Consider the following 3,579-nt stretch of genomic DNA (forward strand, 5'->3'; position numbering starts at 1 on the left):
CATTTATGTGGGTATAGTCTTAAAAGCTCTTGTGATAACATGGGTGTGGTTTTAAGTGGGTGTTTTAAAAAGGGGGAGTGGTCAAATTGGCTTCCATTATTGGCCCTCTACTGCATTGGCCAGAAAAATTCCGGCCCTCGGTACCACAGAAGTTGGACAGTGCTGCTCTAATATATCACTAGGTGGACTTGTCTGTATAACAGGCAAAAAAGAGTTACATATACATATATATATATAAAAATCCAGGTACTGCCTGGGTGCATGGTTATCATAATAAGTAATATAGGACATGTAAGAAGCAAAAAAATGGCGTTTAATTAATTTTTTTTAAATTTAATTGATTTAACAGGTAAGACTCAAGCCGTCTTCAGGACACATATATATACTTTTTTTTAAAACATCTTATAAGGTGTTGTATACCATACTATGAATAATAAAAAAAATTACTTACTCCTTACTTCTGGTCAATGTGAAAGCCTGAACCGTGCTTCCCCTACCACCAAGGTGATAAGTACAAAAGTAAAGAAACTCAGCAGGAACAAAAAAAAGGCTCAACAGCAGGACTTCACTGCTTGCAAACATGCAATTATTGTGCCTTTCCACACAACATGTTTTGTGGATGACTCCTTTATCAAGAGTCACACTTAAATTGCCAGTTGTGTGGAAGAGCACAATAAATGCATGTTCACAAGAAATGAAGTCCTGCAGGTTAATATACTAACATAGGGCCTTTTTTTCTATTGCATGACCAGAGATTCAGTAAATAGTAGTGAGAGGTTTTCAAAGTAAGTAAGTACCAGATTTAATGTTTGTGAAGATTCTCATTCATCCAGGTCATGGTATATCTGTAGTAATAAGTCAAATACCCTGGAATGTTGCTCCAGTCAGCATAATTTGTTTATCATAACCAGTATGGGATCAGCCATCTCATGAAGTTGAGGTGTCGATTGTATTAGCATGATTGGAGCTTTGGGGTGTTATTATACCTTCCAGGGAGAGGTGCCAAAACAGCATTGTATGTGGCAGACAATAGATGTCAACCCCCCCCCCCCCCCGCCTCTATTCAAACTTCAAGTTTTTCTGTTTTCACATATATAGCCTCTTTAACACCTCTTTTGAACCAGTCGCTCTCCATGTCTAGAACCTGGATCTGGCAGTCTTTAAATGTGTGTCCTTTTTCCTTTAGGGTACACGGTTGAGTCCTGACCAAAGGAGCTGGCTCTTCTGTTATGCGCCACACGCTGGTATAACTGTTTGGTTTCTCCCACGACCCACATACATGTCAGAACACTCCTCACTGCACTGCACTGCATATACAATGTTACTCTTCTTATGCTTTGGGATTGGGTCTTTTGGGTAAACCAGTTGCTGCCTCAGTGTGTAGCTGGGTTGAAAGCAGTTTAATAAACACTTCATCCCTGTCTGCTTTAAACACAACAACACACTGAGGCAGCAACTGGTTTACCCAAAAGACCCAATCCCAACGCATAAGATGATTAACATCGTGTATGCGGTACAGTGCAATGAGGAGTGCTTTTTTGGCACCTCTGCCTGGAAGGTTTAATAACACCTCAAAGCTCCCATCATGCTAATACAATCAACTCACCTTCATGAGATCCCTGATCCCATACTGGTTATGATAAACAGATTATGCTGATTGGAGCAACATTCCAGGGTATTTATTCCAGGAAGATCTTTGTACAAGTCATTCTGAATTGAGAAAGCCAGTTGGATGACTGCCGAAACGTCTTTAAGAAAAACTCAGCAAGTCCAGTTGATTTGACTTATTACTACAGATATACAAGATTTAATACACAAATGTTGTTAAAGCATAAAAGAAGGGATCTGTTTTCTGCAGCATACAAAACAAAGCCTCTCTACATGCCGTCTTCTCCATCAGAGGCAGATACTATGTCCCCCAGGCCCTTCTATTCTATTTACCATCAGCATAATATGCTATACAAAGTGCAGAGAATGATATATACTGTACAGAAGTAGCAGATAAATATGATTCAGAGAGCATTCCTGCTAGTGCAGAGTGTGCTTAGAGAGTTTAAGGTGACAATCAATGGCCATATACAGATGAATGGTGCTTGTTGTCTCCATCATGTTCTGCTTTACTTTAAATTTGGAGAGCTTTGTGTTCCTTGTCATTAATAAGTACTATTTGAAAGATGTGTATATAGTATAGGAAACAGCAAACACAGCACACTACAAGCAACCATGGCTTTCCCTTCTAAACATGTACCGAGAATTAACTTGTATACCTGTTCTAATAAATAATTCTCTTTCTTTGTCAGGCAGTCAAGCACAGGCTGAAGGTCTATAAAATAACTTGCTTTAGTCTGTTAAAGGCACCTTCCTACATAGAAGAGCTCATTTATCACCCTCAAAGACCATCTGGCTATTTAGAAGTATCCTTCAAGAAACCTAAAAGAAAGTCAGAAGATAATATTTATTAAGTTTATTTCTGACATTCTTCATACACATGGAACTCCACCTATACTTGCAATACAGGTAACGGCTAGTGCATATTGCTAATTTTCAAATAATGTCTTTTTCCATATTGCAGGTTTTATTTTGAATGCACTGACCTTCTGCCTGCCTGACTAGGCTCCGAACACTCTACCAATGCCCTACCTTCCAGCTGGTGTCCCAGGTGTTATTGCAGAAAGCCGTGGACTCTAATATGTAGCTGACACCTTTAACTGTGGAGCCCTCCAGACAGGCCAACAGTACAAGCCCGACAGCACAGCATTTCTACATATGGAGTTGAACCTTCTTTGGAGTCTTAGGGGCAGATTTACTAAAACTCTAACATTTCTAATTTTTTTCTTTTTAAAAACTTTAATAAATCCATTTCCACGAATGCCCAACTGAACTGAAAAAATATGTGTGGGGAAAAGTTGCAGAAAAGTCGAGAAACTGCGACTTTTTCATATTTGCTGCACTGAAACCTCTACTTTTTCAAATTGTTGCACAAAAAACCAGCGTCAAAAATCAGAAAACCTTTAAAGTTTTAAAGCAAAGAAGGATCCTCCAGGGAAGGGAAGGGACATCTGCCATTGACTTCTACATGATCTCGACAGCTTGTAGCTGGTGAATTGTCAGATTTGGATATTAAGCTCATTAGGGCTGATTCACTAAAGTGCGTTAAAACGTGCAATAAAAATTTTATCGCGTCTAAATTTTCGCCACTTAATGCACGATTCACTATAAGCATACTTGCGCTAATTTACGCGCGATATTGCTTGCAGCATTTACCGCATGTGCGCTAATTAACGCCTATTATTATGTGCGCTAATAGTCGCCGCGTATAAATAGTAGCCACATATAAATAGTGCATATAAATAGTAGCATATAAATAGTAGCCACATATAAATAGTGCATATAAATAGTAGCATATAAATAGTAGCCACATATAAATAGTAGCATATAAATAGTAGCCACATATAAATATTTATATGCTACTATTTATATGCACTATTTATATGCGGCTACTATTTATATGCACTATTTATATACACTATTTATATGCAGCAAACTGGAGGCTGTGTCACTCTAGGGCCAACACAGACT

Source organism: Xenopus tropicalis, chromosome 2, assembly GCF_000004195.4.
Source record: "Xenopus tropicalis strain Nigerian chromosome 2, UCB_Xtro_10.0, whole genome shotgun sequence".
NCBI classification, from domain to species: domain Eukaryota; kingdom Metazoa; phylum Chordata; class Amphibia; order Anura; family Pipidae; genus Xenopus; species Xenopus tropicalis.